Source organism: Ovis aries, chromosome 22, assembly GCF_016772045.2.
Source record: "Ovis aries strain OAR_USU_Benz2616 breed Rambouillet chromosome 22, ARS-UI_Ramb_v3.0, whole genome shotgun sequence".
Taxonomy (NCBI): Eukaryota; Metazoa; Chordata; class Mammalia; order Artiodactyla; family Bovidae; genus Ovis; species Ovis aries.
The window spans coordinates 32,825,123-32,847,328 of NC_056075.1; the positions used below are offsets into that span (position 1 = coordinate 32,825,123).

General features: G+C 45.5%; 1 protein-coding gene across 7 annotated transcripts in view; it reads left to right on the plus strand.

Annotated features, from left to right (window-relative positions):
• Positions 1 to 22,206, plus strand: part of VTI1A (vesicle transport through interaction with t-SNAREs 1A) — a 385,337-nt gene that overhangs the window by 317,489 nt on the left and 45,642 nt on the right. The window contains exon 9 of one of the 7 annotated variants that reach the window (XM_060404479.1): positions 1 to 13,068. This exon is cut by the window's left edge and continues 21,890 nt beyond it. The exons of the other annotated variants lie outside the window; for them this stretch is intronic. The gene's annotated coding sequence lies outside the window, so the exon portion shown is untranslated. Of the gene's footprint in view, positions 13,069 to 22,206 lie in introns of those variants that run through there. 7 annotated transcript variants of the gene reach the window in all.

The following is a 22,206-nucleotide window of genomic DNA, read 5'->3' on the forward strand; positions in this document are numbered from 1 at the left end:
TTAATCCTATAAGCTAGAAAAATTGAGTTTTGAAACTGTTGATTCTGTTGCTGTATTTATTACCATTGACGGTTGGTTGGTCTCTCCCTTCTCCTTCCCCCTTTTTCTCTCCTCCTCCCCCCGCCTCGTCCCTTCTCCTTCCTTCCTCTTCATCCTTCGTCTTTGCTCTCTCTCTTTCTCTCCATATGTATATGTGAATTAAATTGATTACATATATACACATATATAGTTCTCTACAAGTGTGTATCTACACATGTAACAGTTCCATCCATGCTACAAGGAACTATCTTACTTCTTTCTCTGGGAATCTACTGTTATCTCAATAAACCCTTTTACGATGAACTGATTTACTGCAGGCCTGGACAGTATTTATACTTTTTCCTGCCTTCCTCCCCAAAGAAGTTAAATGGCTTTTCTTTGACAGTCGTTACCCTAGGTGCATCACAGTTTTACTGACCAGATTTTCTTTCAAGTCTCTCATACAGAAAAAGGGTTGAAAAGTTTGGGTGCCGGGTAGGTTATGCGATTTCAGCTGAGGGGTCGCCCACCACTGCTCGTGTGGATGCGGCGGGGCTCATTTCACGTGGCCTTAGGGGCTGCAGGCACGTTCCCTGTAGTCACGCTCTCGAGGGCGGTAGAGCCGGGCACGCCACGGTCAGTGATCCGGATGCACTCAGCAGCAAGGTGTAATGGCAGTGGCCGGAGAAGAACCAAGAAGTGAAATCAGGCACGAAGTTAGACAAAGCTAGGCTGAGAACTGCCCCCACCCCTTGGAAACAGAAAGCAGATAGCGATCCAGAGACAGGAAGCAGAAAGATGCCTACGAATTGGGGTAGGAGCCCGAGTGAAAGCTTTTAAAAGTGAGTGTGCAATGACTTTGGCTCTGGGTCAGGCACCGAGCACTGTTTGTCTGCTCTAAATCCATCTTTAAACGTAATTCTGCGACTGCATTTGGGTAGGAGATTTGAACTGGGATATTATAACTTCCACAGGCTAATTTTAATCAGCTAATTTGGCATTTTGAAAGCACTTCAGGTCATTGCAATTATGCAAAGGATATGCAGTCATTAGCACTCAATATACCAATTTCTCATTAATATCTACCTGGAATTAAGCTGATGAATACAAGGCTATCATTGCCTGAAAATGAACATTTTCACTTGACAGCGTGGCTGCTTTTCTCTCCCAGAATTGATGTGAGTGCTGGGCCTGGAGAGCAGGGCCGTTTAGAGTTCAGAATCAGGTCTCACACACATGAAGTGGATCGAGATATTTAAATGTTACTGATCCAGCTTATCACAGCCGAGCAATCTAGGGGAAGGCTAGTTTTAAATTTTTTGTTTCAAAAGAGTCACAGCTGGAGGGCACTTTGCATAACCTCCACCCTTGGGCACCTCAAACTCAGACCCAGAAGCCCCTACCACTTGGCACCAGACTCAAAAACCCATTAGCGGTGCCACTTTGGTTACTAGAGGGTGAATGACTAAGCTTGTGACCTCCTGGTAGACTTTAAATGTACCACTGGCCTTTGCTGCAAGCCTCATGTCAGAGCATGATTTTATACATCCCACCTGCGCTAAAGTGATGAGGTCGAATTGAGTTCTTGCTTCTTTCCCACCTGTTTGTATTGATACTAAGAGCATGTTGCCCCGATTTGTATCTAAGAAGTGAATTGAATGGCCTGCTGGCAGGTAGGATACTGCTTCACTGAGTTATGGAACTTCAGAGTCCTGTGACTGGGAATTTTGTGCCTTATGTTGATATAAATTGTCTTTGTTTAGAAACTATCTTATGCTTAAAGCTCATCTCAATTTCAGCTCTCAGGCTTTGTTTCATGAAAATATGCCACAAAGTCATTATGTTTCTGCTTTTAACCTCTAGCCTGATGCTTTTACTCTCAATGCGTGTGTGCATCCTAAATCACTTCAGGCGTATCCAACTCTTTGTGACCCTGTGGACTGTAGTCCTCCAAGCTCTTCTGTCCATGGGATTCTCTAGGCAAGAATACTGGAGTGGATTGCCATGCCTTCCTCCAGGGGATCTTCCCTGCCTAGGAATCAAACCGGCGTCTCCTACATCCCCTGCATTGGCAGATGGGTTCTTTACCACTGGTGCCACCTGGTAGGCCCTTTACTCTCACTACCTCCTGCCATATTACACCAAGAACATGTAATGAACTGGATGCCAATCAGACGTCTGTGCAGTGGTCTTGACACTCCCCTCAATGGTTTATTCTTCTGACATACCGTAGGACCCTTTTTGGGAAACAGCATGCTAAGAATGTGTATGGTTCCAGGGAGAGATGAAGGGAAAGATGGAAGGAAAGGTTTTTTTTTGTTTGTTTGTTTTTTAAAGCTGCAGTTATACCTGCCAATAAGCATGTCTGCAGCATCCCTGGGAGTTATTGAATCATTCCCAGTAGACCAATGCCCAACCTGCAGCACCCTCAGGAGTTCTTAGTTAAGGTTAGAGATTTTTCTCTTCTGTGCCAGAAATTCTTGGATGCAGTTTGCATGCATGCTATCAGTCACCAGCTACTTAATCCCAATCAGTGCCTGTAGAACTTGACGTGTCGGTCATCGTAGCCAGCTGCAGGCAATTCTTGATTGTCTGTGGGAATGGAGAAGACTTGAGGCATGGTTGATCCAAAACGGTGAATAATGCAAAAGAATCCTATTTCGAGAATTATCTTTTGTTGGTTTTGTTTTTATAAAACTGCTTTACCTTCCCAGCTATACTTTGCTTAAGCTAAACTTGGTGTTTAAAATGTTGTATTCTACGTTTTTATAGTATATGCAGTAATGTAGTAGAAAAGGTTAGAAAATTATAGGAGGCTTAAAAATCACACCATGAGTAACCTTTTGCCAAATATATGCCTTGGCGATTTTCTCCTGCTACAAACACATATGGATAATTTTTAAATAAGTTGAACTTTTTTACCTTTCCTGCAAATGGTGATCATTGTTCCGTACCGGTTAATTCATCAGCATCACCATTTTTATGGGTTGTATGGTACCTGGTGTTATGAGTGTAGCACAGTTTGTTTATATACATGCCCACTGATGAATTTTTGCATTAATTTGAAATTACAGTTACTTACAGCGTTCGTATGTATTGTTATTGTCGTTTAGTTGCTAAGCCATGTTTGACTCTCTACGGACGCATGGAGTGTAGCTCTCCATCCATGGGAATTCCCAGGCGAGAATACTAGAGTAGGTTGCCATCTCCTTCTCCAGGGGATCTTCCTGACCTAGGGACTGAACCCACATCTCCTGCACTGGCAGGCAGATGCTTTGCCACTGAGCCACTAGGGAAGCCAATATGTATTATATTAATGTATTTAATGTTTGCGGGTGTTCACTCCCATTATTCCGGCATAATCCACTGTTATGATTTATGCCTCCCTGTCTTAAGGACTAGGACAACACGTTAGAATAGTTTCTCTATTGTGCTTTTCTCTCTGACAGCTTTCGCTTTGTACTCAGCACTGAGGAGGCATTTATTTTCTTTTAGGAATCGAGTGTGCAGTTAGGGTTTGCCACCCTCAAATTAAAGTTTGTCAGTTAGGACTGGGGGAGGCAGGATAGCCAAATGGTCAAGAGTAGGAACACTGTGCCCAGACCATCTGGATTCAAATCCCCAGTTTGTTTAAGGGTATTCAACTCAGGAGGCCTGCCTGCCTCCCTGCCTTTCTTCCTGCCTTCTTTCCTTTCTGTTTCTCTGTACCCTCCCATTATGAAAAAATTATAATTAAAAAAAATCTGAAGATGCATGGGACATTTAACCAGCTTGTTTTAAACCCTAACTCCATACAAGACATGTTGAGATAGTGTAAAGCCCAGAGCATTCTAGGCACCAAGGACCCGTCTTGTCATCAGGCACCTGGGGGGAGGCTGACTCGAGCTGTCTGGTGATTGCTTCTCTTCGGGGGCTGCGTCCAGCACAGCAGTGGTGCGCAGGGCAGCTGGGGAGTGTCTGGTAGGATAAGGGTGTGGTAGTTTTTGGTGTGCTGCTCCCGAGTGGCCTGTGCTTTGTGCCATGAGCCATGAGGCCCTGGTGTCTCAAGAGCGTGACCCCTGTCACTTCCCCCCTTGCATCCTGGTCCCCTTCCTGGGACTTCTGTGCCCCAGCCTCCTCCTCCACCCCAAACTCCTGTGACAGGTGACCTCCAAGACAAGCCAGGCCTTCCTCAGCATCTCTCTGTCCCTACCCAAGGGCTTCCACATCCTATTTTGACCTGCAGTGGCTCGCAGCTCCCTGCAGATATTTGAAAAGAGAATGAAGTGATTTCCATAATTAAAACAAATTGCTTGACGAGTGTGAGACTCCATTGTTGTGCTATAATGGAATGATTTAGATGCTTTGTGAGACACGGGGCAGGGGGGAAGCTGTTCTCCCACCCTGGAAATGTAATTACAGCTCCACAAAGCTCTTTCTGGAGAGACTTAGGGTGGTTAGAACAGGATGCGGTCGTTGTCTCTGGGAGAAAAAAACAAAACAGAAGACCCTTAACTTTGCAAGTCTTGCCTGCTCAACTTTAAGCATATGATGTAATTCATGGAGCCACTACTGAAGCCGGAGGGGGCATTTGTTATTCACACACTGACCAGCTCCCAGCTTACCCCCTCAGTGGGGGATTTTTTGCCCCCTTTTTTTTTTTTTTTTTTTGCATGTTTTTACCCTCTGCCTCTGTCTCTTCAGGTTCTCTGGTGCCACCGAGCAAGCCTCTTTAAAACCACATTAGGATTTCAGATTTCTTTTGTGCTCAGTCATGTCTGACTCTTTATGCACCTTTGGACTGTAGCTCACCAGTCTCCTCCGTCCATGGGATTTCCAAGGCAAAAATACTGGGGTGGGTTTCCATTTCCTCCTACAGGGGATATTTCTCACCCAGGGGTGGAACCCGTGTCTCCTGCATTGAAGACAGATTCTTTACCTACTGAGCCATCAGGGAAGCCCCTTTAGGATTTCAGATTAAAGGAGACCAAAGACGACTAGAAAGCTAGATGACAGTGCCATGTGCGATCCTTGAGTGAATTTGGGAACAGGGGTGGGGGTGGAGTGGGGGGAATCTGTAAAGAACATTATTAGGACAAGTGGCAGAATTGACGTGCAGACTGTGAATTTGATGTTAGTATTATATCATTGCTAAACTTCTGATTTGGGTCAGTGTGTTATGGTAATAAAGTGGCATCATGTTTGCACCTGATTCCCAGGTGGTTTCCAGTGAAATAGGCATTTATGCCGAGAGAAAGAGAATGGGAAAACATATGGAGCAAAATAATAACAACCAGTAAAGCTAGGTAAAGGTTGTATTATTCTTGCAACTTTTCTGTTAAGTTTGGAAGTATTTCCAAATAATAAGTTGAAAACAAAAAAGCCAGTCACGTTAAGAAGTAATTCTGGCCTGACAGAATTGTCAGGGCCAACAATTACTCATTTCTTAAAAGAAAAACTGGGAGGAGTAGAAAAGAAAAGAAAAAATGCATGGTCCAAATTGCTGTGTGAATTAGGGAGAGCTAAAATTTGCAGTTAATCATATCCACAAGTTAGATGGAAATCCAGCTCACCACTGCAGCTCTGCTGACTTCAGAACACGGAACCCAAGCCTCACCTGTGCCCCATACGAAGTGCTGCCATCTGGTGGGGGTGGATGGCGCTCATTATAAGGTGATCACTAACCAGGAAGTGAACCCTTCGTGTGCATTCGAGGACTTGTACTTCTTCTGATGGTGTCAGGGAGGCTTTGTCATTTAATTTGCAAAGTCTCATAAGGAAGAAAACCAGTTGACTTGGAGTCCAGGTTCATTTGGGATGTTAGGTGAAATCATGGAATTTCTCCATCTTCAAGTCTTTAGCAAGCTAGACTTGCCAGCAGTAGCCTCCTAGTTTATATCCATCAGTGCCCCGCACCCCATCCATGAGTTGCTGGTCTTGGGCAAGCTAGAGCAGTGGGAAAGGTTAAACGCCCTCCAGGTAGCTCATGTGGGTTCTGGTGTAGCTATGGTGTCAAGCAGAAGAACCCAAGTGGTATTCATGGGGGGTTTTCTTGCCTAGTGACGTTGGCACCCATCTCCCCATCCTGTAGCTCTGCATGGCATTTGGAAAGGTATCCAGGCAGGTCTAGGTGGCTCCCCCCTCTTTTACTTTCCCATTGGAACATGACAAAGCTTAGGTCATGCCTGTGAGAGCAAGTAGGAAAACCTGGGAAACAATCCAGTTCAAAGGTGTCAGATTCAGAGCCTACAGGACCAGATAGATACCACAGCTGAGTGGAATAAGCCAGATGTATGCGTGCTAAGTCACTTCAGTCGTGTCTGACTCTTTGCAAACCCGTGGACTGTACCCCACTAGGATCCTCTGTCCATGGGATTCTCCAGGCAAAAATAGTGGAGCAGGTTGCCATGCCCTCCTCCGGGGGAACTTCCTTACCCCAGGATCAAACCCATATCCCTTATGGCTTCTGCATTGGCAGGTGGGTTCTTCCCCGCTAGCGCTACCTGGGAAGCCCAAAACAAGCCAGGTGGTGATAAAACCTGGAGCATGAGTGCCCTATTGCAGGAGCTCCTCAGAACCCACTGCATTGCTTTTTGGGGGGAGTGTGGGCCTGCTGGCGCTTCTCAGGTGGCACTAGTGGTTAAAAACCTGCCTGCCAATGCAGGAGACATAAGAGACATGGGTTTGATCTCTGGGTCTGGAAGATCCCCTGGAGGAGGGCACGCAACCCACTCCAGTATTCTTGCCTAGAGAATCCCATGGATAGAGGAGCCTGGTGGGCTACATTCCACGGGTTCGAAAAGAGTCAGACATGACTGAAGCAACTTAGCATGCATGGGCCTGCTGACGTCAGCCCTTCCAACTTTTCCAGAATGCCTGATTTCTGGATTAAACATCTCTGTGTTCATTAATATTGGCAAGAAATTGTTTTGAAAAATAAAAAACTAACACATCTGGCAGGTGGTATCTGGCCCTAGACTGCCAGTTGGCAACTCTGATCTGGTCCAGCCCACCTCTATTACGTGTTGAATAATTATATTCCACAAACAGTTATTGGAAGCCGACAGGGTGCTGGACCCAGAGAGGGCGAGTGATGGGCCTGCAGTCACACGGCCAGTTCATGGCAGAGGTAAGCATTGCCTCAGGGCTTTCAAGTTGTTTAGCAAGTGCTCCGGTTTGACGTAAAAACAAAAATTTGGCTAAAAGATGCAGCCTCATGAACAAGAGTAATTAATTCCAAACTTTAAAAAAAAATAAAATTAATTCCATCATTAAATGTCATAACATCCTACTTCTGTCGGAAGTTTATAGAAATACCTCCTTAAAATCCACTGTGTTTCTTCCTAACCACAAATAAACTGGTTTTCAGAAACAAATAGGTGTAAAGATGGGGTTCAAAGTGTTAGCTACCACAGCTATGGGGGAAAAAAGTAACCTCTACCCACCCCCCACCCCCTGCACACATACACACCCCATTTAAAATATTTGTTTTAGAAATAAACAGGTTGGATAGGATAGTTTCTGGCTTTCCCAGGGAACACTTTGAAATGGAGAATGGAGAAGCCTTCCAGATGCTCCAGGCCCCAGCGGTGGGGTGGGGTGGAGTGTGGGGTACAGCCTCCATGAACACACTGGCCCCCTTTTCCAGTGCCATGTCCCACATTCTGATGTAACTCAGGCTCACATGTGCCTGGAGTCTGGAATCAGAGAACCTTGACTTCAGAAATTCACAACCTGCCATGTATTAGCTGTGTGACCTTGGATGACTTACCTAAACTCCTGTTTCTTCATGTTTTTTGGGTTTTGGTCGTGCTATGCAGCATGTGGTATCTTAGTTCCTCAACCAAGGGTGGAACCTTCGCCCCCTGCAGTGGTAGCCTGGAGTCCTTTGGACCACCAGGGAAGTCCCTCTTTAAGTTTCAGTGGAGATAAGAATGGTGCCTGGGCTTCCCTGCTGGCTCAGTGGTAAAGAATCTGCCTGCTGATGCAGGAGACGCAGGTTCAGTCCCTGGGTTGAGAGGTTCCCCTGGAGAAAGGAATGGAAATCCACCCCAGGACTCTTGTTTGGAGAATCCCTATGGACAGAGGAGCCTGGTGGGCTACATACAGTTCATGGAGGGGGTCACAAAATTGTCGGACACGACTTAGCGGCTAAATACAGACAACATATAGAATGGTCCGTATCTTGGAGAGCAGGTAGAGGACTGAACGGGGGAAATTCTGCCCAGCACTTAACAGTGGAGCTGGGCACGCTCAGTTCCCATCACTGTTGCTCCTCCTGTGATGAATGGAGGAGGCAGACTGTGAAGTGGGCAGCTGAGATGGGAGTTGGGGGGAGAGTTTGCCCACCACACAGCAAAGCAGCCACGCCACAGGAGCAGCTCCTAAACCAGTCGTGGTTTGGGTTGCTTCGGGGGGGGGGGGGGGGGGGGGGGAGAGTTTTATATAGATATAATTCACGTGCCCTTCAGTTCACCCATTTAAAGTACGTAATTTAATGGTTTTTAGACTCTTCACAGATTTGTGCAAACATCGTCACAGTAGATTTCAGACCATCATCGTCAACTCAGAAAGAAACTCCAGAATGTGTAGCCAATCCTCCCAGCCCCAGGCCACCACTAATCCACTTTCTCTATAGGCTTACCTATTCTGGACATTTCGTATAAATGGAATCATATAATATGTGAGTCTTTGTGGCTGGCTTCTTTCACTTAGCGTAATGTTCTCAAGGTTTATCCAGCTTGTAGTACGTATCAGAGCTCCATTCCTTTTTATGGACAAATAGCATACCACATTTTATTTAGCCATGCATCAGTTGATGGGCATTTGGGTTGCTTCCACATTTTAGCTCCAGCGAATCATGCTGCCATGAACATTCATGTTCAAGTTTGTGTGTGGACATATGTTTTCATTTCTCTTGGGTATAAACCTAGGAGCAGAATTATTGAGTCAAATGGCAACTCTGTGTTTAACTTAACTGTCAAACTGTTTTCCAAAGCAGCTGTACCATGTCATGTTCCCACCAGCAGTGTATAAGGGTTTTGATTTCGCCACATTCTCATCAACACTTGTTTTTATCTGCCTTTTAGCTTCTAGCCATACTCATGAGTGTGAAGTGGTATCTCACTATGGTTTTGATTTGCATTTCCCTGATGACTAATGATGTTGAGCATCTTTTTCTGTACTTATTAGCTTATATCTTCTTAGGAGAAATGTCTACTCAGATTCTTTGCCCAGTTTTCAATTGTGTTGTCTTTTTCTTATAGAGTTGTAAACATTCTTTATAAGGTCTAGATACAAGTTTCCTATCAACTATATGATTTGCATCTTTTTGCGCTCAGTGGATTGTCTTTTTGCTTTCTGAATCATGTCCTTTGAAGCACGAAGGTTTTAATTTTGATAACATACGATTTATATATTTTCTTTTGTTATGTGTGCTTTCAGTGTCGTATTCTAAATCCAAGGTCACAAAGATTAATTCCTGTGTTTTCTTCTAAGAATTTTATAGTTTGGGCTGTGGCATTTAGGTTTCTGATGCACTTCAAGTTAATCCTTATATATAGTGTGAGGTAAGGACCCAGCTCTCTCTTTTTTTGCATGTGGATATTCATGTTTAGAGGAAGAGAAAGAACTATGAAGTGATGTGGTCATCCACTAAGACATACTTCAACCCAGTCCACCTTGGAAGCCCGCTAGCCAATAGGAGCAGGATGGGAAGAATCAACTTTCGCAATGGGAGAGTCACCTCAGCTACGTAGAGGCTCTAGTCTGCAAGCCATGAACTGTAACTCCAAAGCTCATAAAGTGTGCCCGTTAAGTTCATGAAATAATGACCAATAGGGTAGTGAGTTAATCACCATAGCTTGTACTTGTCTCTTACCTACCTGCCATCTCTGAGCCTTTGGGGCAGAAGTAGGGTATAATAGAAACAGAATTGACCTCTTTGTCAAAAAGACTAGAAGCTGATTCTTGGTCACCCTTGTGACTTTAGATGAGTCATTAACATCTCTGGCCTTAGTTTTCTCATCTCTACGGTGGGCTATTGATACCAAGTTCCCAGTGTTAGTGAATGAGTTGAAGAAAGCATTCCCAGATATGGGAAAGCACATAGTACCTACTATCCAGCTGACACACAAAGCGCGTGTGTTCACTCTCATCGCGCGTCTAACCCCCCTTCCACTACTGATCTTACTACGTGTGTTCACTCTCATCGCACGTCTAACCCCTCTTCCACTACTGATCTTACTATGTGTCTCCTATTGCTGTTTAGTCACTAAGTCATGTCTGACTCTTTTGTGACCCCATGACTGTAGCCCTCCAGGCTTCTCTGTCCAAGGATTTCCCAAGCAAGAATACTGGCGTGGATTGCCATCACCTTCCCAGGGGATCTCCCTGACCAGGGATCGAGCCTGCATCTCCTGGTTGGCAGGCATATTCTTTACCACTGAGTCACCAGGGAAGCCCATTGTCTGCTACTCCAGATCATACAGGTCAAAATACTAGAATCCCATACAATAGCCAATTCCAGAGGCACAAACCTGCCCACAACCATGCTGTTCTACCCCTGATGCTCTTCTAAGGCACTAACCCCAGGAAGTCTTAGAAAAAGAGGACAGTTGGACACACCTCAGGTGAGCTGAGGGTGTACCTGGGAGGTGCTCAGGCTCAGCCCATCTTAGTGTTGTGAGTAGCACCCCTGGTGCCCAGCTGATTGGAAAGAAAACTTGCAGCCACAGGACTGAGCGCCCACCCAGCAGAGCCTAAATATTGGGAAAGAGGGCCAAGAGGGATCTTCAGAGGGTGAATTCTGAAGCTTTTCCCCCCGGGCCTGAAATTTCTTCTAGTGGTGCCCTACCCTTGGGCTAAGGCACAGTATCATGGCCAGTATCTCACATCTTACCTGGCATGGGCAGCGGAGAGCTAGTGGGTGTGAAGACTCTGGGAGCAGTAAGAAAAGCTGTGCCAACGTGAAGAGGTGCCATAACCCACAAGGAGACACTGGCGTAGGTCATAGGATGTTAGGGCTGAGAGGAAGGGCCCTTAGATCTTCTGTCCAATGCCCTCCCTTGGCTCAAAGAGACAGCTGTCTCAGAGACGCAGAGTGACGGGTCCAAGGGGCGGCAGTGTATTGTAGTGGCAGATCTCAGGTACCTGCCGTTGGGTCCTGAAGCCATGGAGCCTGGAACTCCATTTGGATATGGAGGGTGTTGGAGAAGGTGTCTCAAAAAAAGGCTGAGTGTTCAGGTCTGGAGTTGAGAGCATCAGAGGAGCAGCTCAGGAGCTATTTGATGGTAGTGGTGGCAGGGGGTCAGAAGCATAAATAGGATTTGAGGCAGAGGCGCAAAAGCTAGAAGTTCTCTGCTTCTCCATTTTGACAAAGGTCCTTCCCATAGGCGTGTTCTATTTCAGCTGAAACTTCAAGTGCCAGAAAAAGATGCTGGGACATCTGTGACCCAGGCCTGCTTCTGCCACTGACTATGGCGGGGGTTGGAGGGGGTGCTTCCTGGGACCACCATTCCCCACTTTGTGCCTCTGTCTGCTCATGGCATGTGAGATGGGAGTGAAGTAGGTGAACCCTGGAGGCCTGTGCTTCTGACAACCTCCACGTTTAAGGCCAAGTCATGCTCGGGGTGGCAAATTAATGAACAACTTTATGGGAGCATGTTTAGAAACAAGTTTGGGGTGATGATTTTAAGTTCAACCATTTTTGTATGCACTTATTCAAGTGATACATTTGACCTGATTAATAGAAAGTACACCAGCCTAATGTACAATATTAGGAGATAATTGCGATGGATGAAAGTCTCTTGAGTCAATTAACTCTTATTACCTGGAAACCATTTATAAGAGGCAATAAATTATTGGGACAACACAATTAGCAGTCCCACAATAAAACGGGTTTCACGTGTGTGCCTGTAGGCGCCCCACTCCTGAGGGCCTGTCAAGTTAAAGGGTGCGTGTTGGGGGGGATGGCTGTGCCCTTTTATGTTCGCAGGAGTGTGTTAACAGGCAGCAGGGCTGACATATCCCAGGCTAGGCCGGGGCAATGAAATAAGCTTTCCACGCCTGGGAACAATGACGCCTGTGTCACAGCCAGTCAATGCCTGTTTCAGTGCCTTGTGCCTGATAGACTCTCACCAAGCATTGGCCAATCTGCTGAGTGATATTTGAGGTTGGATCTTGTGATTCTGTTTAAAGACGGTTTCTAACACTCCCAACCTGGAATTGAAAAACTGAAATTGCTTAACATTTAGAAAGAGTTGTTTTTCTCCTCTCTTCTCTCATCAAGCTACCAGTTCTAGGTAGCATGGACAGAGTTAGAATCAAAGGAAGGTTCTATATAAGGATGCTAGAAAGTACCACTTATACAGTAGCAAATAAGTTTCTAAAAGCCACATTCCTCTCTTACCTTTGTTTTCACTCTGTGGAAGAAGGTTGTCTTGTCCCTAAGCTGGCCCAAGCTTAGTTCAAAGTGTCTCAGAACAGTAGAATCCAGGATTCCTTTCCACTGAGCCTTCGCACTATTTGCTTATTAAGTGAAAAGAACTACTCTAGAATTCTTTCACAATGATCTGAAATAACCTGACATTCACTTTGACCAACCTAGTGTTTCTATCACCTGAAGAATTTTTTTCCCTCCACTGTTGCGTTACAAGCAGGATTCAAATTCCTAACAGCAGGGACCGGGGTGGGGGAGGGAAGTCAACCAATCCCAGATTACAACAATGTTAATGATCAACGTTTTATTTTTACCATGTTGACTGTTTCAACCACAAGCTTAAAGAATTATCAAGGCCAACTGCATTAGTCCAAATAAGCTGGAAATAATAGACTGACCAGAACCAGTGCTTAGAAGGCAAATTTATAAGTCGAGTAATTGGAAATGTAATAAAGAGGGAAGCAAGTCACCCTAGAATGTAGGTCTCTCTCCTTGTGTACATCCAGATTTGTGGGTTTTTTTTTTAATATCACCAGATCACTTTATGATAGTCTATCTGTGACTTCTTCAACGATGATAAATGTGCAATCTGATCTTTCAGAAGAATAAACAGTTCCTTGTTAATTAATTTATACAGCTGTCAGTGAAGCTTTTTCTCTCTTTGCACTCTAAGTGTTTCCCTACCATAGATTTTCTTGCCGTTCCTGGCAAATCTCCAGTGAGCGCCTGGGATTTATTAGGCTGACTTGGTGCAAAGTCTATTGATTGTGGCCCCGAGGGTAATAACTAAATAGAGCCAGAGCAACAAGTCAATAAGAGCATTGTTGCTGCAGCCGGCATTCGCTCGAGGAGTAAGATTGTTTTACAGCAGCCGAGGGTAATCACGGACAGATCAGCGTGTTCAGCACGCGCCGCGTGCACCGTGTTAGAGCCAAGGACTGTTTGAGAGCTTTCAGCGAGATCGCTGGAGAATCAGGGTGGGGTCCTGGGATTCTGAACCCTGTGAACTCCTTCATTACAGCTTAAAGGTCTCAACTTTAGCTTTTAACATCTGCTACAACCTCAGGGAGCCCAGGGGCAGGACTGGGGCGAGAGAGTGCAAGCATGGGCCCTGGACCTCAGTGCCTCAGCCCTAAATGCTCTCTGTTCTGGGCTGGGTCCCAGAAGCAGGATGGTTAGGAGCCAAGAGATGCTGAAACAGCTGCTGTCTGCTGTCCATCCATCCATCAGGCCGCCCATCTGATGAGGTGCTAGCCAGTGGCACCATCCCCAGCTTCTCATGACCCAGAATGTGTTCACCATCCACCATCCAAACAGGAGCTGTGATCACCCCAGAGGAAGTCATATTTTTGTCCTTTTCTCGCTTCCAGATCTTGAGTTGCAGTGACTTAATTTTCAGAACCGTTTTCTTAAGACCATTCGTATCTTTCAAAGCCTCTTTTCTCTCTGGTAGAAGTTCAAAACTCCAACATTCACATATCTGGTGACTGGTATTTTTTAATTACAGAAAGCAAAATCAAAGTCCACATCAATACCAGTCTCTCCTCTACCTTTTGAAAAATCTTTGCCATGTCTCATGGTGGAAACTCGTTTCTGTGCAGAGGACTAGAAAGTCAGAAGCCAGCTTCCCGACGTGGCTGGTGCTAACCAGCCTCTCATTCCCCTAGACCCACCATGTCCCAGTGGTGTAGGAGTCACTAGGTGGGGTGGATTTCTCAGGCCCACCGGGGAAAGCTCCAGGACCCTGGCCCACAATCCAGGTACTGAACTGATGGCTGACAAATAAGTGCCTTCTCTTCCCATGAGATGGGCAGCCCTTTCTTACACAGAAGTCTGTCCTTTGAGTCTCTGACATGGAGTAGTGAGAGAAAGGCCATCTCTGGGGCTGTCTGGTTAAAAAATAAGACTTCACCAAAAGGACTTTATTCCAAATGTAAAATACACATGGTCAGACACTTTCCCTGGTAGTCCTTGGGAACTATCACATTTCAGTTCCATGTCTGATATTCATCCACTAGAGACAAAAATCTCCTGTGGGGAAAGGGACCATCCTGGCCCCCAGGTTATGAGCGCACTGGCATTCCCATGCAGTCCCCACAGGTCTCAGTTTTCTGGACATTCTGGCATTTGTCTTCTGGCCCTTTCCCAGGAAGTGCTGAAGTTACATTAGATGTTGCCTGTTTTGCCATTTAACTTACAGAAAGAATGCTGATAGAAACAGATAGGAAGTATCTTCCCAACCCAGGGGTCAAACCCAGGTCTCCCACATTTCAGGAGGATTCTTTACCAGCTGAGCCAAAAGGGAAGCCCAAGAATACTGGAGTGGGTCGCCTATCCCTTCTCTAGGGGATCTTCCCGACCCAGGAATTGAACCGGGTTCTCCTTCATTGCAGGTGACTTCTTTACCAACTGAGCTATCAGGGAATCCCATTGATGATAACAGGTCCCATAACAGTCTTGTTACTCACATTATGCTGGGAAAGTGGCCTTTGAGATCCATGACTTGGAAGTACCAGTACTTGGATAAGTACCACCTCATTTTTAACTAAGGTACCAAGGCCATCATTTCCAAGTTGTTGAACTGAAGAGCCATGGGGCTCCATGAAGACGGGCGCTCGTGAGGGGTTGTTTATGTTGTTCTGCTGAAGCCAAGAGCCGTTCTTACCCTCAGTCAGCCGTTCGATGAAGGACAGTATCCAGTATGAGTGATGCCCAGATGTGCCAGCGTGAACCAGTGACCCACAAATAACTCCAGACCCTCACGTCACCCAATCCAGATCGAAGACAGATCTTCCACAGAATCTTTATTTTTTTTTTTGACAAATTTCATTGTTCTGTACAGAACCGAGGTGTTTTGGTTGGTTTTTTTTTTTTTCTTCTGTTCATTCCCATTTTACTGAAAGAATCCTTGGCAAATCTATGGCATGAACTAAAACTTGGGAGAGTCTTTAAAAATTACCTGTGGGATGAGTCACATTAATGAAAAGTTCAGAAGCAGAAGCAATTCCAGCAGGTAGCAGTCTTTCGGAAAAAAAAAAAAAAAAAAAAACTTTTGTTGAGAGTTTAGTCGGTATTAACATACAACTTCTGAGCAAAGGTGAACCCCTGCTTCCTTTGCTGGGAGACCCAAGTGACTTGTTCATTGAACATATTTTGGTCCAGATGAAGAAATTTCTGTCTGATCTGCTAAAGTTCAGTCCTGAGATACAGGCATTTTTTGACAAACCAAGATGACCTAAGAGTTGAGGAGACCTGGCAAAGGAAAGAAATATGCTAAGGGGAAAAAGACCTAATGATAATCTAAGGTGATTTTTAGAATGCTTTCAGGTTCTCAAAGACGATGTTTTTGTTTGGGCAGCTGTGGAAACCTCACATTTGCCTTATCACAGCTTGAAAGGGAAAAAGAGGGAACACACCAAAGAGTACACACATTTGAGCTGGTTTAGATGATTCTACCAATAGCTCATCTCAAGGTTTTCAAGGATAGAGGCCTGATATTCTTGGTATTATGTGCTCTTCTCAGTATCAGGGCGAGTCAGAATCATCTCAGATTCATAAACGACTGAAAGTAATAGATTCATATATTTTCAAATGCTGAGAAGTCAAAAGGAGTCGTGTGGGAGCTTGTAAAACTGTGGCTGTGGGGTTTATCTTTCTAAGGGAGGCTGGACTTTGACACAGAGAAGAGCATGGCAGGAACACTGCCCTTGTGAAAGGACCAGTGAGTTTCCTGTTACCAATAAAACAAGTCTATTGTGAATGTATGTTCACTCAGCTGTGTTCTAGTCTTTGCGATCCCATGGACGATAGCCCCCCAGACTCCTCTGTCCATGGAATTTTCCAGGCAAGAATACTAGAGTGGGTTGCCATTTCCTCCTCCAAAGGGATCTTCCTGACCCAGGGACTGAACCCTTGTATCTTGAGTTTCCTGCATTGGCAGACGGATTCTTTACCAGCTGAACCACAGGGAAGCCCCTATTGTGAGTACATCTTCATAAGGGAGAGTGTTCTCTTTTTGCCTCATGCGGCAGGTTATTCCAAACTCATATACACTCACAAGGCCAATCATATAGGACTGGCCTATATGCTATCATGTAAGTTAGACCCAATTTTCAGCCATTTCAGATGAGCTGGGCTTGATTTTAAAGAATATCCCTTAGTCTCTTAGCATGTGCTCACCAACTTTCAAGAAAAATTTTGACCATCTAGGAAAATATTTTAACAATCAAATCTTCTTCAGCAACTACAGCCAGCATCCTTTTTGCATCAGTTTATGCTTTTGTTTTTCCTGCATTTTATGATTTGGAATAATCTGAAAATAGGTGTCTGAAGGGTTACTCACCTAACGGGTAAGACTGGAAAGAGAAAAATCCCTATATCTTCAACATGACTATGATACAGAAGCTGTCAGGCTTTATAGGCACATTCCCCACTTACAGTGTGCTATGTTGCCAAGGGCTTCTCTTCCTTCAGGTTTCTCGTGGACTATTTTTCTGTTACAAGCAATTTATTACTTTTTTGGCTCTGAATTGCTGATACTAATTATTTAATTCTAAACTCAACTGAAACTTACTTGTATGCCTGGTGTTTCGGTCATTGAGGATCTGGATAATATCGTGATCTTGATGGAAGATGAATTTAACAATTTCACCTATAGTTTGTTCAAATGCAGGCACTTTATTTCAGAATAAACATTCAAACTTTTGAAAACACAATGTCAAGGTAAGTCCATATTTCTCCTTTATTCCCAGCTGAGGTTTTCTATAATAGCCAACATTTACTACATGTCACTCACGTCCCAGATATTAGCTGAAGAACTCCATGTACATAGTCTCAGTTAATTTTCATGTTAACCATATAAAGTATATATTGTTGTTCCCATTTTATAGATTTAGTTCAGCTCAGTTGCTCAGTCATCTCCAACTCTTTGTGACCCCATGGACTGCAGCACGCCAGGCTTCTTAGTCCTGCACCACCTCCCAGAGCTTGCTCAAACTCATGTCCATTGAGTCGGCGATGCCATCCAACCATCTCGTCCTCTGTCATCCCCTTCTCCTCTTGCCTTCAATCTTTCCCAGCGATAGGGTCTTTTCTAATGAGTCGGCTCTTCGCATCAGGTGGCCAAAGTATTGGAGCTTCAGCCTTAGAATCAGTCCTTCCAGTGAGTATTCAGGATTGATTTTCTTTAGGATTCACTGGTGGGGATCTTAGGGCCAAGCTATTTCTGCCCAATGCATGATTCTCTCCCCAGAGCCACTTACCAGGCTGGCCACAGTTTGGTCACATCTTCAGTGTGATCTGAGGCTTTTCTTGTCCTTTCCTGCCTCATCCCCACTTTGTTGTCGTGTCAGATATGTGTGACAGCCTGAAGCCTTTCCCTCCCCAGCCCTGCCTCCTCCCTTTGTATTCTTCACAGGTGGTACCCTCCACTAAACTTCTTTCACTCCTAACTCAGTTTAGCATCTGCTTTTCTGAAAGTCCCAACTCACGCAAGTTCCCTCTTCTAGACTCTCCTGCTTTCGTACCTGCCCCCTTTCTAGCACTTCGCAGTCTCGTGGCCCTTACTGTTTGAAACTGTATACTGTGAGCACATGATTGTTCAGGTCTGGAAGCTCCATGAGGAGAGGCACCTGTCTGATTGCCCATCTTTGCATCCCCAGACCTAGGTCTCTTGCCTTTTACCCCAGAATAGAGAGACTTGGCAGAGAAGGCAATGGCACCCCACTCCAGTACTCTTGCCTGGAAAGTCTCATGGATGGAGGAGTCTGGTAGGCTGTGGTCCATGGGGTCGCTAAGAGTCAGACACAACTGAGTGACTTCACTTTCGCTTTTCACTTTCATGCATTGGAGAAGGAAATGGCAACCCACTCCAATGTTCTTGCCTGGAGAATCCCAGGGGCGGGGGAGCCTGGTGGGCTGCTGTCTGTGGGGTCACACAGAGTCAGATACGACTGAAGCGACTTAGCAGCAGCAGCAGAGAGACTTGGGGCTTCCCTGGTGGCTCAGTGGTAAAGAATCTGCCTGACAATGCAGGAGATGCAGGTTTGATCCCTGGATTAGGAAGATCCCCGAAGAAGGAAATGGCTACCCACTCCTGTTTTCTTGCCTGAGAAATCCCATGGACAGAGGAGCCTGGAGGGCTACAGTCCATAGGGTCTCACAGACTCGGACATGATTTAGCAACTAAACCACCACCACCACCAGAGAGACTTGTGCTCTGGATTGCAGCCAAATCACTTTCCACCCTGCTCTGGGCTCGCCGGGCCCTGGGTGTCCAGGGCGGCTTTACTGACCGCAGCCAATTGAGTGTTGAGACTGTCACAGCTGCTCTGGGATTGGGATGGGGAGACCTGACACTGGCTTGGAAAGCTCACCAGAAGAGGATTATAGCAATGCGGTCTGCATCGGGCCAGTCTCTGTGTGAAAGCCCTTTGGCATCTTTTTTCTTCATGGAAGTGTGTGTGTGTCCTTTCTCCTTGAGGAGAAGATAAGGACTTTAGTGCTTGCAAGGCCTTCTGAGTAAAAACATCTGTATCCGATTTTCCCCGTCGCAGGGTGTTAGTGAAGGCCTGCTAAAGAGCAGCGTGTAGTTGACAAGACTCTCATCAGAAGGTGTCACTGCCATCAGCTGGAATTACAGTGGGGCTGTTAGAGCCGCTGCCCTAGCCAGATGCTGGGCCAGGTAATTACATTTGGTCTCCCTAAATTCCCTCCGGACTTCTCCTCAGACACGTATCCTTCATCTCTGCCCTGACCTGCTAGGCAGTGTTTGCTAAGAGCCTTTCAGCTGCTGCCATAGTTCATTCCAAAAATGGATGCATTCCTGAAGGACCACTTGTCAGGGGGTTTTGTCAGGGAGATTCCTGTTTGGGAGAGGGGCTGGCCTGGCTAGATGGCCCCTCAGGCCCCTTCCCCTGCCATCTCTTTTTTTTCCCTACTGTTTATTTTATTATTGTTATTGGAGTCCCCTTCCATTTCTGATTCTGTGGTTCAGGGATTGTCACCCTCAAAATATAGTGTGTACAGAACTACTGAGAGCCTTGTAAATGGATATACTGCCAGATCAAAAGGGTAGAACATAGTAGGAAGGATGTTTAAATACACACACACCAAACAAATCTGGGTATCCCTAGGACCCAGAAAAACTCATGCTTCTATTTTCTCTCTCTAGTATTTTTTGAAGCCATAATTAAGTGAAGACAAAAACGTGTATACATTGAATGGAAGGCGTGTAATCTTTGGGATAATTCTGATGTAATTAACACAGCAGAGCTGCATTAAGGCCAATAGGCAATGAGTGGAATTTTCCAACATTGATTAAGCTGGACTCGAAGAGAAGTGAGTCTTTGTCTGCCAAATGAAAACAACTTTCGGATATTTAAATTCAGGTTGGAAATTGGTTTGAGTAAGGGATATTTAAAGCACAGCTGTTCAGGGGCTAAAAACATATGAGCATATATGTGCATGCTTTCGTGAGCACGCGCGCACACACACACACACACACACACACCCTCTGCCGCCTCGAAAAACAAGTTAGCCAAAGGTGTACATTCCTTCTAAGTTCTCATGATCAACAGATGTAAATGTTCACGGTGTTCGGATGAATTATGGACCCTAATGAGATTTCAATACTAGGCAAACAATAAAAATTTATGCATTGCATAGTTGCTGTGGCCTTTGGCTCCGTGGCTAGTGTTCCACCCTTTCAACAGCTTCAGTAATATAATATCCAGCTGGCTCTGGAGGTAAGGAAAATTCGAGGGGTGAATTGCAATTGTGAGAAATTATTTGATGGATTACTTTGTCAGAGTAATGCATGGCCTTGGCATAATTACCGTGGCCACCTTAACCCTTGAGGCAGGTGGTGACAGAGGCCCACAGGGCCTAGGTACCGAGCCGGTCTCCGCACGTGCATCTTGCTCTTCTCATCCCCAGTGTTCGTGCGGTCCAGGATCTCACGAACGAGTGCCAAACAAGCACATTCCTGTCCTAACACGGCGAGCGATCAGGACAGTTCTTTTTCCAAGAACTGTTGTCCATGTCAGGGTGAGAAGAGTCAAACAAAAGGCAGACCGACCTTGAAATAAAATGGGGCGAAGACGGAGAAAGATGCTGGCTATCTTTAAAGCCATGCTTAGTTTAAACACAACGGCAGACACAGGCACATTTTCTCTGTCTCTCTATCAATTCAGACCTTGAATCTAATGGCTGTCTGCCGTGTCCTTTATAATGTTCAAGTCTTAAGATGTGATTAATAGCAGAATCCCTGGGTGTACGTGTCAGAGACCACATCTGTAGAAGATCTTCCAGCTTATTTCTTAACGCTAGTCGCAGTTTGGAGCCAGAAAGTAATTCCCGTTTTGTGAATGAGAATAACCTCTTATGCACTAATATAGCTACACCCAGCATCCGCTCTGGGGCAAAGAAGTTGGCCTATAGGCTAGGGCAGCTCGCATTTCAGCATTCTGAAGTTCTCCTCGGCGTGGCCTTAACAAGCGAGAAACCACACCCGCCCATTTCATGGTTTTATTATGATAACAGAAATATATTTGCAGCATGTTGACAAACTCACTTGGAGTAAACAGAGTCGTCTTAATTGTAAGTTCTAATGTTTTAATGCTAAATTGGGCGATAAGTCAATGTTTCAATTTGGCACCGCCAACCACATGTTCTCCAAAAATAGCCTTTGACACTTTTTAAAGCAAGTCGGTGGTGTACTTAGCCTGTTCACAAAAGGCTTCATTCTTGTCTACAAATGGCAAACCTCCGCTTCATCCGTAGCAGGCCCAACTCCAGTGAGGCTGGAGAAAAATAGGCACTTCCCGTGTGTCAAGGCATTTTTCCAGCTCTTACTCTCGTCAAAAAGGAACGATTTTGAAGGACATGGAGAAAGTCGGCCTAGGAAAAGCTATCTTGATTTTCAGTTAACACTCCCGCCCCCTGAGTTTTTTTTTAAAAGGTCCGTATTTCTGCATAGCTGAAAACATAGATTCCACCCTGGAGAGATCGCTGGGCCGTTCATGTTACACTCTGAAGCCATGTGTTTTCATATCGTGGCAAAACCCAAGATGTAGGCAGATCCCTTGGCCCCTGTTGGCTTTGGATTTTAGTCTTTCCATTGTTCTCCACTGTAAACTTATACAGAAAAAGACCTCTGCGCCCCAGAATATAAGCACAGCCAGTAATGTTTTCCCACATATGCCTACGATGTAGCTAGGCAAGACCTAGGAGTGGTGGGAAAGGGGGCAGAGGTCCATGAGTGCAGCGGCTGGGAATGAAGGGCTCACCAGGTGCCCCAAGGGCCCCCCTGGAGTCGCCACTTCCCTGAGGGGCTTTGTCAGCGTGATGACCACGGTGGCCGAGGCAGAGAAGCCCCTCCACAACATAGGCAGCCTCAGAGCTTCTAAGGCCCTGCTCAGCCATACAAAGGGGTGGTCACAAAAATAATAATACCAGCCCTTTACTTTTATATGGACTGATGGCTCAGTCGGTTAAAAAAAAAAACCGTCTATGCTGGAGACCCAGGTTCTATCCCTGGGTCGAGAAGATCCCCTGGAGAAGGGAATGGCAACCCACTCCAGTGTTCTTGCCTGGAGAATCCCATGGACAGAGGAGCCTGGTGGGCTACAGTCCACGGGGTTGCAAAGAGTCTGACTCAACAGAGCAACTAACACTTCCCCTAGAACTTTTAGTTTTATGTTGGCTGTGTGCTCATCACTTCAGATGCTTCATCTCATTTAATCCTTCCTACAACCCTGTAGGACTTTCCT